The 12,608-nt window shown below is 45.5% G+C and overlaps 2 long non-coding RNA genes across 2 annotated transcripts; one reads left to right on the top strand and one right to left on the bottom strand.

Annotated features, from left to right (window-relative positions):
• Positions 1–5,357: 5,357 nt before the first annotated feature.
• On the bottom strand, positions 5,358–6,843 carry LOC120284421. Its single transcript, XR_005543666.2, has 2 exons — positions 6,772–6,843; positions 5,358–6,713 (listed from the first exon to the last, which is right to left on the bottom strand). It is a non-coding gene; the product is annotated as an uncharacterized LOC120284421 (long non-coding RNA).
• Positions 6,844–7,129: 286 nt separating this feature from the next.
• On the top strand, positions 7,130–8,024 carry LOC27207970. Its single transcript, XR_001600641.3, has 2 exons — positions 7,130–7,482; positions 7,652–8,024. It is a non-coding gene; the product is annotated as an uncharacterized LOC27207970 (long non-coding RNA).
• The last annotated feature ends 4,584 nt before the right edge of the window (positions 8,025–12,608 follow it).

Below are 12,608 nucleotides of genomic sequence, written 5' to 3'. Positions count from 1 at the left end.
AGCTGCAGCTCCTTCAGTTTTTCAGCCTCAGCTTTTCCTTTTCCTTTGCCCAACTGCGAACTGCGTTCGCAAATGTATCTGTATCTGCTCCCGGGTCCGGGCTGTATCTGTATCTGTGCCCGCCGCACCGCCAGCCAATTGACGTTAATTTATGGCACATGCACACACGGCTCTCAGCTCTCAGTTCTCAGGTTTTGGCTTTCGGCCTAACCAGCCCCGCAGTCCCGACCCATAAAGCAAAACCCAATTGCAAAAACAAAAGAGCTCTGCGACTTATGAACTGCTTATGAGTATTTATTTATTTTTATAGAAATAATCAGAGAGGCAGGCAAATTTATGGACCACATCAGCAGTCATGCCATAAAAGGCGCGGCGAGGCTTCGGTTGCGTAATTCCCGATTCCTGGACCCCAACTCGCAATCCATGGGGCAGGGTCTCCAAAACTCGATTCGTTGCTGGATTCGCAACACCAGTTTTCAGGCGCAGGATCGCAGCAGAGCCAACCTTATCAGGGTCCACTGAAAGCGCTGACATGTTTAATTTTCAAGTCGAGATGATAAAAGTTGTGCTTACTGTCAAAACAAAAATCAGACGAGGGTCGATCGAGGAGTATGCTCGCATGTGTATGATTCCTTTCACTTTTCGGATATAAGTACTATTGGTACGCACCTCATTTTTGAATACAATACTTGCAAGTATCTCTTTAAAAATTAGCATTCTAGGCTTGAAAAAAGGGTACCTCTACTATATATAAAGACATCTACTATATATTAAAGAAACAATACGGAATGTAAAGTATCACAAAAGGTGCGCTTTTTTCACTGCTTTAAATTGCTAGTTATTTAAATGCACTCACACGTTAAAAACCTCAACAATTCTCTCTTTGTGAGTCGAGGGAACTGAATCTGCAATGTATTATTCCAGCCAAATATCAGTTGTGTAACTAAAGACCCTCCCCTCGGTCTGAATTTACCTGCTTAGCCACACAGTCGGCGACAGCTGAATCCGCCCGAGAAATCCACTTTAAATCGCATTTGCCGGCGACAAATGGTGGCAGCTTCTGTAGCGCCAAATTTTATGGCCTGTCAGCGATCCGAAAATCGAAATTTTAAGGAAGGGAGGGACTCGAGGGTAACACTTATCGGCTCTTTAAATACGTGAGCTCCAAGCGGATCGGATAAGAGGACTCGATGGTGGCTTAGGTGGCCGAGTTGGAGGAGGTGGTTGCACAATTCGGTTTTAGTGTCACTTATGGTCAAACGCTGTCGATTTGCCTAAGCGGCAAAGACACAATTTATGCCATAGTCAATTTATTGGCGGTTCAGATAAACCTGTGTGACTGGATTTTGGATCTGCGAAAGAGCCTGTTAACATAGCCATAGCCACCCACTCGAAAATCAGCCCATTTAAATTGGAAGCGGATTAAGCCACTTGGTTGTAAAACAACTTTGGTTTAAGGTAAGTAAATGCTGCTTAATTGATCAATTAATAGGGAATTTTGAGGCAATCATAATAAAGTTTTGACTTTTTGAAGACGGAGATATCCATATAATATTAAGCATTAAGCAAATGGAGTAAGCATACTAAACGATACACAAACCGAATATTAGCGTTTTGCCTGCGTTTTAGTAGCGCTTTGCGTGCGTTTTGCCCGCGACTTCTGCCGCCCCGACTGACATCCTTTTATTTTCGTTTCGATTCGGTTTTGGCCCGCTTACCGCGCTTATCTCAGATTGTGGGGCCAGCAAACAAACTGCCAACAACTGTCGATTTTTTCAATCTGGACAGTAAAATTACATGCAAATCCAATTAAGTTGTTAACTCTTCGCCGATCCCATTCCCCCGCGCCCCTCCATTGGCCCGCTTTCGTTTGTTTTCGCAATTTATTTTAATTCTTTTCCGTATTGTTCGCGTCCTGGGTCCTGGCTCCACGAAGCGGGGAAGGACGAGGTCCGAGGACCGAGAGTTAAGCTCTTTGAGGTCAGTGTGGCGCGCTTTTAATGAGCAAGTGCAGGCGGTTTGGAAATCGGAGAAGGTATAGAACGGTATGGCATGGAATGGTATTGTGTGGGAATCGATGGATTGGATGGTGGAGGGGGTGCTCCAAAGTGTTGGCATTTCTGGTCTGCAACTCAGGCCGAGATTAAATCACTGTTGTCTGTAGCCGGCCAATTACTCGTTTATTTACAATGCACAAAAACACAAGAAACACAGAAAAAGGCGCGCGGAAAAGTCAAACTAAATTGCCGGCTTAGTTCGGTTTCGTTTTGGCTCTCGGCCTTATCGTATATCTAGCGACTAAATATAATTGGCAATTTAAAGCAAATCGCCTGGGCTTAAATTAAAATCAATTGACAGTCGCAGTCGCAGTGCGGCAATTGCTGCCCCGCCCCCGCCCATTAAGCTGGCCATCGCGGGGAGGCACTTACCAGTTCTCGGCGGGCGCACTGCCAATCGGCTTAATCCCAGTTGAGGCGATTTGGGGCTAGTCTATAATTGAAAACGCATTACCGGAGTGGCGCACACGCACATATCATCACCGACACAACGACACAACACAGTTGCAGCCGCGGATTGGAATGTTGCGTTAAAAGCGCAAATTTATGGGAAGTTAAAGAGTGATTTTCACGCTTTAATTACCGCCAGTGAGCAAAACTAATAATAGTCCTAGGCCCCGGCGCATTCCCATTCCTGGGACCCGATTCTGCGTTCTACGCTCTTCGCCGCTCGTTTCTTTCTTCCCCGCCCGATTCTCCGCTCACGCAGCCGCAGCGGCTGCCAACGACCTGGCCAGAAGAACGCGCTCTGCAGAAGACGCTCTGCCGAAGACTGGTCTGCGGGCTATGGGCTGCTACCTCGGTTACCTTTCGAAAACTGCAACCGTGTAAACTGCGAAATTTCTTCGCTTCGTATTGTTGTTCTTGCGTTTGGTTTTCCCGCGACCCGCGGCGCTTTTTTGGCTTAATTTATTGCCGTTTTGTCAGCTTGGCAGCGACTTTAATGCCTTCTTTACACCAGGCGGTAGCGTATCGCTTCCACATCGCGAAATCCGCACTCTCGTCCCAACTCTGGAACACTGGAACTGTGGAGCTGTGGAGCTCTTGATCTCTGGGTCCCGACCCGTTTCTGCGATCGGGGTTTTGCAGTCCGAGAGTTCGCGATCGAGTTCTGCTCGCGTCGAGCTTGCTTTCTGCACTGGCCAGCTTGGCTTAGTAATTCCAGCCGAGCCGATGGGATGGGCTTTCGGCCAGGTTGGCTCCTCTCGCAACGAGTTTTTATTTCATTTTTCAGCCTCCTCCGCCCGGCTGCGTGCATCTTCCCGTTCTGCGCTCCACTGGATGTGCCAGTTTTTTGCAGCATTGCTCGGTTAGAATGCGATATCGCCTCGTGGGCATATGGTTTAATGAGAGCAGGTTGCCCGGCCAGGGTTGCCAGATGCGGCGCGGAAGGCGCTTATGTCCTTATCGCCAGACGCACATCCTTCGTCGGCTTAGTCCCACCTCAGATCGCAGCTATTGAGCTCTTTGGCACTATGGGGCTCAATTCTCCTGGCTGTCAGCTTAAGAAATCAACGGAAAGTGAAGAGGTTTTCTGAGATAGCAACGAAAGGAGAGAAGACTGGCAATTGTTAAATGGATTTAATTAGTAACGATTTTCATTTCATTCATAACAGGTATTTACAGAGTAAATGCTATGAATAAGTTTAATTTTGTCTATTAAAGACAGCAAGTTGAATTTAAATTGTCAACAGAAAGGGTACCCGAAAATCAAGGCAATTAACTTTCCTTCTGTTTAAAAAAAACTGGATTATATCTTATCCATCTTATTATTATTTAAAAGTATTTTAAAGTTGATATATTATGTAATACATCTCAAATACATCATAATTAACGCCTAAGTAGTTGTCATTCAATTTTAAATCCTATTTCATTCCAATTCCATAGAAGATTAAAATAAGCAAACATATTAAAGTAGAGATCATTATGTTTCAAACGGCTTTAACGCGTCACAAATAAAAGCAAATAAATACAATAAGAGAAAATAACTTTTTGCTGCTGGCCATAAGTTTGGAATAGAAATTAGACTACTGTGAAAGTTAGAGAGCAATAACAATAAATCTAATAGTCTGGTTCCAATGGAACGAGTTTAGTCCGACTTCACAATTAATGTCACTTTTACATTAACAAATAAAAATTCCAGCACCATCGCCACAACTCACTATTCTAATTATCTTAGTGGTTGCAGAAGCAAATCGCGGGCAGACCAAAAAAAAAATCGAAACACCAATCACTTTTTTATGTGAATAGTTACTATAGTTTACTCGAGATTCTTGCAAGCTGGCTGAGATGCAGTTACCCTTTCAGCCTGGTTAGATCCTGCTCGTCATTATCAGATCGTCGCTTTGGACTTGGGAATTCAGTGGGGAGTTCGCGTTACCTTTTCAGAGTTCGCCTGAGGGCCTGGCGAAGTGTCCGAGTCTTCCGGCCGGCTAAATTAATTGATTCCCAAACACCTTTTATGCCATTACCTGCTAGATGAGAGTGTTAATCGCTGTTGCAGCCACCAAACAAGCAGCAAGTTGGGCGATTGTGGCTGCTGCCGCTGTTAATGGTGATGCAATGTGATTAAGCCATAATAATAAAGCGCCGTTGTTTTCTAATTTAAATTAACATCGGGTGGCACTTGCCGCAGAGGAGGCGTCAGGATGAGGAAGGATGGGCAAGTGCCACTGCAAACTGGATCATCGTTAAACTAGCTGCCACTGCCACTAACGGTTTCGCCTGCGGACAGCGATCTTGGCGACAAGCCATCACAATCTACAGGTCTACTGCTCCGCAAGTCTGGATCCCCTGCTGCCGCTACCGACGCCGTGATGGATACCAGTCGAAGGCCCTGATATCTCCTGCGAACCGGTTGGCAAGTTTGATTGTTAATTGCCATGATTAGCATAAGTGCTTTTCGGCCAGGCCCACAACATTAGCTGCAACATGAGCATTAACATTCCCATCCTGGCCGGCGGCAACGTGCATCTGGCCAAATACTTGGCGACTGCAATTGAAATTGCTTTCTAATTTTACAAGCTTCTTTGGAGCACAATGTTTTTGGCCATTTATGGCGGCCGGCTCATTAGGCCGACACAATGTTAATGGCCGATCCTTGGGTGGCCAGGAGCTTGGCGGCCAGCATGTAGCAAATTGCTTTTGCTTTAGGTTGGCTTTGGCTGTGGCTTTGGCTTGTTGCCCGGCCTAAGCTCCACTTTAAGTGCCCCAGAAGAAATCGCATCGCGCACTTCCGGCTGGCCAAAACTCAGAATTTTCCCACAAGCGGCTGAAAATCAAGTTAAGAGCTCGGTGGAGTGTGGGGAGCGGAATTCGTCACGTTTTTGCGCAACCTGTTGAATTTTCATTTCTTTTATCGCACATTAAATTTACAAAAATAGTTTTAACACCTTTTAGCCGTTCAGTGGCCGTGAATGTGGATGAGGCAGTGGATGAGGCAGAGGTTGTGGTTGTGGCAAGGTGCCTTGATTTATCCTTGCTCCATGCTCGCTCCCAACATGATCTTTTGCTGTAGACATGGCCAAGGAAAGGCAACGACCACAACAGCGACATGATTCGTACATAATCCAGCCATTATTTCTGCCCTGGGTTCGCTGTGGCTCGTTGCTGTCGACTTATCGCAAAAATTGCGTCAAGATGTTTTAATGCCAACTCAACTCGGGCCACAACGTCCAACTGGCCAAAGGAGCGCAGGCAACGTCATGCCAAGTGAATCGGGGGACTGCGGATGGGGATGGGCATGGGGACAGGGATACAGTTGTGGATGTGGATGGGCTTGGGATGCCCGGTCCAACATCCTTTTTAATTTAAAACATTATCGTAAATTCTCTGGCAATTATGCGCTTGTTCAAATGCCTCACATTCACATTTGCATTGTCCGCTGCGTCACAACACATGTATGCAAGTGAGTATCTTGTGGATACTACGAGTATAATACCCCTTTTTACCTATTCTACCGACCAGGCTAACTGAGCCAACTGAGCTAATGCTAATGAATTGGCGGGGACTGGGTGACTGGAAGACTGGAAGGCTGGGACCCTGAAACTTTGTGGCGTGTTGCCAAGAGATTAGCGTAAATTTTTGCCAACTTAGCAGCTTGGCAGCCCGGCACCACCTGAAGGCCAGAGTCAAGTTGAATTTGGCCAAATAGATGGGGCATATCTTATCGCTCTGTTGTCTGCCTGTCGACACGTCGTTGCTGCCAGTAGATATCACAATTGCCAATGTTCTTAGCCTTTTTCGCTCTTACCAGCTCAAGTGCGTGGCTCTCTGCAGTAAGTCACGGGATTTGGGCCCGGTCCAGGGGCACTCTTTAACATAAATCGATTCGAATGCTCCGAGCTCTCGAAGTTAAGTAAGGGGAGTGGAAAACACAGGAATCCAATCAGTTGAAGGAATAACCTTGGCTCAGGACTCCTTGGCTCCTATGACCACTCAAATAGATCAGCAATCGCTGGCCAACCGCTCTCGTGTGTATCGCATATGTAAATCTGCCAGCGGTTTGACATAGGAATTCAGTTGAACCCATCGGCTTTGTTCCATGTATCGCATTTATTGTAGTACGCATATCAATAATAGAGTATCTGAGAAGATACAGTTGTTGGGAAACAAAGAACATGAGTTTCCTGTCCGAAACAATGATGAAACGATAGGCTGATAAAGAAGCAAAGGCAATTATTACACACTAGTACATCACTTAAATTGCACTTACCAACACATACTGTAAATGACCATCTGTGCTTTATTTGATTACTTATTGTACATCGAAGCCGAGAGTTAGAAGCTAGAGTTAGATCGAAATTATATTCACAAGTTTAATTAGTTTATTATTTTTGAAATGACTTGCAGTTAAAAAGCGGTTTAATTTAATTTAACATCAGCGAGGACTCAACAAATTATCGACTGTTTTGAATTAGCAAAAAATTAAGTAAATTAGTGGGGCCAATTTAATTTGCTTCCCCCTCAGTTAGCTTTCCGCGCGCTTAACCCTTCCGTTGCCCGAATCTAATTTGCATAGCTAAAGCAATTAGAAGCGCCATCCAGCTGAGCAAGCAGAAAGTTGCGATAAACTTTTTCCACTCTCGGATGCAATCGACAAGGACTCCCGTCGGATGCAGTTGGTTTGTTTTCAGCCAACTTCAGGACTACTGTGCATATTTAAGCAGCTGCGAGGGACAACTTTCGTTCTGAAACTGTCAACGCAGACACGCCTACGTTCCGGGGTAAAAAAAAGGCGGCGGCGGAATCGCAATAAAATAAATTGTTTCAATGCACGGCGAAGTAATCCGCTTTACGGTCGCCCATTCCTTGCGGTTTAAGATTTATGCACTGCTAAGACCCGATTTCCACTCTGTTTTCCTTATCACGCAGATTTTTCCTTTTCTTTTTCCCAGCCCGAGCGCGGGAAAGGAAAGTGAAAGGGGTAAGTTGGGGAAAGGGGTGAGCCCCATAAATTAGCCCAGTGGAATTCGGCTATCCTGCCGCTCCGTGGCACTTAAATACAGTTAATCCCGCATTGCTGGCAAACAAAGTTTGGCAATTTGGGCATCTTACTTTCGAATCCCTTTCTCCCTTTCATTTCGATTTTTCAGGGCCAAGAAGCTGGGAACTTTTCAATTAAAGTGTTGAAAAATTTAAAGTCTCGCCGGATTAGAAGACGCGCGTGTTGAACACATGACAAATTAGCTTCCTAATGAGCCGAGACATAAATCCAGACCCGCCACGCCCCTTGCCGCCTAAAGATTCCCCGCCCACCGCGTTGACACGTGTACCTGCCTGTCCGCCTGACATTGGAACAACAAGGAACCCGGCGAGGCATTAGGACTTCATTACAGGAACACGACGCCAAGTCCCTGGCTGAATGCCTGAATGGCAGGACATGTGGGTGTGTAGATGGGTCCTGTGCTCCTTTATTGAAATTAACTGTTGATACAAAGGCTGCGAATCGTTTGAGTCGACAGCAAACGGCATTGGTTAATTAATGGGTGAGGGGCGATCGCAGCAGCGTCCAATTAGTACTGCGTTCCCAGCTGCTAAGAGCATTTTACACACTGATTGGGCTTACATTTTCCTTTTGATTTGGGCTTACTGGGGATTCCAGCCATCGCCAGGTTACACAACAAAAGCCGTTTGATAACCAACTGTATTCCAAGAGGCAATTAACATACGATTATTGGAATTAGATTTCATATTTAAAAGTTTGTTGCATGCCTCTCAGTTCAGCAGTAAATTCAAAGCAACGTATTTCATAGAAGCAAAACCTGATAAACCCAGATTAACACAAGCACTAAAAATGAAATAAACTCTTGCTGCTTTATTTTTCAAGAGCCTCGCTGATGAAGATGAAGTAATGCAATTTTCTATAAAGTTTAATCGCAGCTGGAACAGCATTAGCTACGTTTTAATGAAGGCTCTTACTGAATATCCAATGAATCTTTGATGATACCTTTCTGTGCTATCAGTTTAGTGGGCTACTGCTCCACCGACTAATCCGTTCACCGTTACCTATTTCCGATATTCATAACTCACAATTTAAGAGCACTTACAAACACTTCAATAAAATATAACGAACCTCGTCCAGTAAAGACTCCCGCACCCACTGACGCATTATCCTCGAGGCCAGCGGATGTATCCGAAGCCACTCATATTTATTTGCGCTTAGCCCGCATCTCCGGAGCATCTGTTATAAATAATAAAGGAAGATGTCCGTATATGTACATTTAAATGCTCATAAATTTGGACGCGGCTTTGCGTCCGGGTTATTAAACTGTAGTAAAAGGGCCGCTCAGCCACTTGGCAGTGATTTCAGCACTGCCTACTTTCCGGGGACTCTTCACGCCACTCCGCCCCATCCCACTCCACTCCACTCCACTTCACTCCAGTCAAAGTCAAAGTCAGAGTCGATGCTCATGTCTGGCAGTTAAGGCCTGGCACTCGGACCATTATTATCATAATAAAAACACAAGCACACACACATGATGACGATGGGTCTGAGCCAGGAGGGGATTGGAGAATTGGGGCATTGCGATTGTCTAAGAGGGGGCTAAATTGCTGGATGGCCGGAGTCAAAGGCAAACTGGCCTGGCCCGGCCTGGACAATATAATTTTATGGTCACATTTTTATTGTGCCAAAGAGTCGTCTTAGGCAACATCATTGCCGTCATCTTCATGGCCATCACCATCACGTTGGTGAGTTGGCCAGGCGTTGAAAGCCCTGCCGGCATAAAATTTAAATGTTATGGCCCCCGAGTTCCCCGCCGTACACGTGTATCCATAAATGCAATAACAAATTTTTCGAGGGCCGGAATGCAGATGGACTCATGGCAACCCCGACCTGCGACCCATTCGCCTCCACGCATCCGGACCGCAAATTGCACCAGCTCCTGCACCTGCGAGGAGTCGCAGGTGCCAACGGTTGCCAGTCGGGCGAATGTCTGCGAATGTTTTAATTAAATATTCCATTTGCCTAAACCAGAAAACCAGAAACGCGCACAGTTAGTTTCCGGTGCCCTTCCATCCACTTCCCCATTTTTTGCCACCCACTTTACGGAATAAATTCCGCAGAGTTCAGTGGTCAGCACATGTTTGCATTAGGGATTAGGAAGCCACGGGCACCACTTGCCCCATCCGGGAAAGGGCCATCATTAGGCGCCAGTGCAGCGGAGTTAAAGCATTAAAGTTCTCAAGTTCGTCGATTTTATTTGCAGTTAGTTTCAATTAGCCGTAAAATAACATTTGTGCGGTCGCCGGAAAATGTAAATGTAAATACAATTTAATGGTCGGCAAGCCAATAATGAGCCGCAGAACATTTCGCAGCTGAATAAATAATGACCGCATTAATTGGCATTTATTTAATGTAATCCCTTAATTGCTCATACGCCATGTGGGCCCTGGTCGTGTTGCCGAAAAATACTCGTTGAGCCAAATCGAAAATAGTGCAAAGAGTTGTTTAAGCGGAAAGCTTTGACTATGGTAAATTAATTTTGAAAATATTTAGCATAAATTGTTGGCATGCATTTGGCAGAAAAGTTACTACGTTTCATTGTAATCTGTGGCATACAAAACCGAATTTGGCAGCAAAAACTTTCCAACGTAATTACATTGCCAGGCTTATTGCACACATTTTTCTGATAGCCGTGGCGGTTTCACAATTTAATAACAACAATTTACTTGGCCAAACACAATTAAGGCAAAACAAATCCTATTACCCTACGAAATCATTAAAATTCAATAAAATCAAACATAAATTACGCAGAATTTTCCAATTTGGGAGAACTGTCCCAACGTGACACATAATTCACTGGAACCACAGCCACAGCGAAGTACAGAAAATGCGTTTTAATGAAAAATGTCAAGAGGAAAACCCGAAAAGAAAACTTTTACAACCCACCCCGCTGCCAGCGGAAGCGGAAGTAATGCCGATGGGCAAATGGGCACGGGCAGGAAAAAAAAAATGAACAAGGCGCCGACACATAATAATGCCATCATCATCATCAACATCATCGGTCCCCAGCAGAGGAGCCCAGAAATCGGCGGCAATGGGGGCCATCGACAATGGGGGAAATTGGTAAAGCCGGGAGCAACAAATGACGGAAGATGTTTCAAATGAACAACAAGCCGGAGTCGCATGCAAATACGGAGCAGTGAAATAAATTAGATCCGGGCAGGAGACACAGGACAATGCCGCGGGCACGCGCAGGATTACCCCGTCACCATCCTCCCTCGATACCAACACCACACTCGACCCGCATTCCTTTGTATTGGATCAACAATGATTCCGCCCCGGTTCGCTGGCCGTTTTGCGAAAAGGAGGGTCGCTCTAAGGTCAAATGTCAATAAGTTAAGTGGGCACCCAGAGCTGGGAAACTTTCGTGCAATAAATATGATTAAAACATATTTCCCGAGCCATCGGGTGATAAATGCGCCGAACTTTTCCCGGCTCTATCTGGATCTCCGGCTTAAAGCTCTCGGCATGCGGCAGCAGATGCTGATATAAATCCAATTTAGTAGATCCCATAAAATGTAGGAGTAATGCCGCACACCCGCACCCACAAAGCACACCCACTCTGCGAGTCCCCAACTATTTGCATGATAAAAATCTTTCATCAAGCGCCAGCAGAAACAATCTCAGCCCCAGCTCAGACTTGCGACTCAACTTCTTCTGCATAATTCGACGATTGCCGGCGGTGCGGGGTCCTCGCCCCTGGCCTTTTGTGTGGTAAACACCTAAAGTAGTAAACTGGGATTTAAGCATCCCGCCATTCGAACCACCGAACCACCGAACCCCACCCCCACATGCCATTCCCATACCCATACACGCACACTCACCTACGTGTCTATAAAATTTTTACGTTCCTGGCATCGGCAAGGACAAAAACTTTTGCCACTCAGAAGCTGGAGCAGGAGCAGCAGCGCCAGGAGCTGCAGATTGGGTGTTGGTTGAACGGAAACGTCCTTATGCAGGATATTCCATTTATTGCCGTGCGAGCGGCACGGGAAATTGGGTAGTCCTAGCCGGAATACATACATAAATTCAACCTTATGTGCCTCGTGCCAGGACGCCGGGATTCGGGCTGCCAGAATGCCAGGATGCGAGGCTGGCAGGACCCAATAGGGACATTATGTCGTACGCCGGAATCTATAGAATATGTAAAACGCTTCTCGCAAAAAAGATTAAAAAATTTTGCAATTTTAATATCCGTCCAAGATGGAGAAAGGATCTGAGCACAATTCCCAGACAAAGTCGCTGGGCAAACAAACAAAAATTTCAAAAGTTCTTTTTAAACAAAAGCACTGAAAAAGGATATAACATTCGGGGGAAGAGCTATACATTGTTTGTTTATCTATGCATGCCCCGTAATTGTTTTGCCAGAAAGTTTTATAAGCCTCAGCTGCGATGCAAATATAAGGAGGAAAACTACTTTCGGCCAACTGTTTTAAATTAGATGGAAAAGTGTCCGGCAAGAAAACGGGTTGAGCAGAAATGATTGGCAACTTTGAACTGAATAGGAGTTGCACCACACTCAAGTCGAAGTAAAAGTCCTTTCAAGGATGTACTATATGTATACCTAGCTGACCCCCAGAAATTTGTGTTTGAACTTCGCTTCCGTTCAATGAATCAACTTTTTCCGCCCGCAAACTTTTCCTTTTTAACTGCAGGATTTCCATTTCTTTCAAGGCTTTGACCATTACGGCACGATGGGTTGTCCTGCCCACAAAGCCTCTTAGAGCCATGAATTCCATCGTCCACAATGCTCCTTATTAGGCAGCCCGCGTTCACCTTGGGAAACATCCGCCCTGTCAACCGAGAAGGTTGCCTAGCACCCGAAAAACTAGGAAGGGAAAAGAGTCAAGGGCAACGACTATCTGATACCTTCTACAAAGCTAATGAAATAGAGAAACCTTCTAGTTTAATTTGGCAATGAAACGGCGTTATGGTACTTTGAAATGGAGTAGACTATATATTAATCGATAAGAATCAACGAACCGAGCATACTCTAGATGATTACCGCTACAGGGTAATGGGAATGGGGCACCGCACAAAGGACT

The sequence above is a fragment of the Drosophila simulans genome, chromosome 2R, assembly GCF_016746395.2.
Source record: "Drosophila simulans strain w501 chromosome 2R, Prin_Dsim_3.1, whole genome shotgun sequence".
NCBI classification, from domain to species: Eukaryota; Metazoa; Arthropoda; class Insecta; order Diptera; family Drosophilidae; genus Drosophila; species Drosophila simulans.
This window is presented reverse-complemented; position numbering and strand designations above follow the sequence as displayed.